Source organism: Amphimedon queenslandica, unplaced genomic scaffold (assembly GCF_000090795.2).
Source record: "Amphimedon queenslandica unplaced genomic scaffold, v1.1 AMPQUscaffold_5611_Cont22422, whole genome shotgun sequence".
NCBI classification, from domain to species: Eukaryota; Metazoa; Porifera; class Demospongiae; order Haplosclerida; family Niphatidae; genus Amphimedon; species Amphimedon queenslandica.
In genome coordinates, this window is record NW_003554089.1 from 1 (window position 1) to 1694 (window position 1694).

Below are 1694 nucleotides of genomic sequence, written 5' to 3' on the forward strand. Positions count from 1 at the left end.
GATACAGCTAACAGTGAGAGTACTATACATAATATAAAAGGGTCGAGCAGCTTCTACCTATACACATTTGATAATTAGAATGATACTTTATAAGTAATAACTTTTCGTTAAAAAATAAAATCCAGTATATACATGTACTTACTGTATCTCTAAGGTGAATTTTAGCTCCTGCAGACAATAAAATTTGTATAGCATCATGATATCCTCCTCTTGCAGCAACATGAAGAGAAGTAGCTCCACCCTATAAGAAACACAAGACAATGTTTGTACATATAAGTCTATTACAAAAACAAAGTTTTTTATTATAAATTTATATTGAATATAACAAACACTAAAAAATTAACAATACATACATGTACAATGTAAATAAATAGATATAATGCGTGTGCATGTGAATGCCTGTGTATAGTATAAACTACAGAAGATGTACTACATGCAGAGCAGCTGAAAATATTGGAAGGATAAAAACTGCAAGTATGGAACGAATGGATTTTATTATGGCAGTTTCTCACAGAACAATCTGCCAATATTAACTCTTTACTAATATATGTATTTCTACAGTGATCAGGGTTATTATGTCCTGCATGTACATGTACATGTACACCGACTACATTGTACCAAGTGAATTGTGAAATGACACAACAAAATATACGTACATGTATACATGTACATGTATACCTGACCCATGTCCAAGGGCAGAAGGCTATCATCATAACAGCATGCTGTACATGTACATGTATGCATATACTGCAGTAGTTACCTCTTTAGGATTCTGATGGTTTACATTAGCTCCTTGAGACAGTGCAGACTGGACACCAGTAGAATCACCTCTTTTAGCAGCTTCATATAACTCCTTATTCTACAATGAATCATGCAGCATAAGTTAAATACCGTACAGTTAGAAATATTGATGGGAGTTATAATTACCGTAGGTCGGGATGTATTCGCGGCTGCTTATTTTCGCGATTTTTTCCCGCACTCAGCAATTTACCAGATGCAATTTTAATTGAAAAATCCGCGATATTAATAGCAAAGGAATCTGTTGCAGTGTTCTTGGGTAGTTGTTCTTCTTGCTGTTACTAATCCTGGTCTCTTTGGAGCTGTTTCAACCAGAGCTACTCTCTTCACTCTGCTTCGCCGTATCTTGGCCCATTCTTGGGACTCTCCACCCATTTATTAACTTGGGTGTGGTTAATTATCACCAGCAAGTGGAGCGGCAAGGATTTGCAGCAAAGAGCTTAAAGGTAGTGGTCCATACAAGAAGATAGCTGATGGAGAACTGGATGGCTCCCACTAAAGCTGCTAAAGAATAGATAAATAGCTGCTGAACACTGTAATTGTATAAACACGTGGTCTTATTGTCATAGCAACAATCAATTGGTTTCCATGGTATTTAATTGAACCTTTTTATTAGTTTTTATTATCACGAAAATAAGCAGCCGCGAATATATCCCGACCTACGGTATTTGGAAATTTGCTAAAAAATTATAATTGACAAAATCTATATTGGCAAACATTCTAGTGACCACATGTGGTCAGGATTAACTAAAATGGCAGATTTTATATTGGTGGTTGCTTATCAGACCTTCCCTGCTAATATTTGCTGCTGTGTGGTACTCTCATGAAGTGAAGCTATTCATTTTTTCACATCATCATTACTGCTACTAAGCTCTTATTGACATAGGCCATTTGAT

The 1694-nt window shown here is 35.7% G+C and overlaps 1 long non-coding RNA gene across 1 annotated transcript; it reads right to left on the reverse strand.

The window, feature by feature from the left end:
• Nucleotides 1-210: 210 nt before the first annotated feature.
• Nucleotides 211-862, reverse strand: LOC109592325 (uncharacterized). The gene is made up of 2 exons (XR_002190293.1): nt 761-862; nt 211-241 (listed from the first exon to the last, which is right to left on the reverse strand). It is a non-coding gene; the product is annotated as an uncharacterized LOC109592325 (long non-coding RNA).
• Between the last annotated feature and the right edge of the window lie 832 nt (nt 863-1694).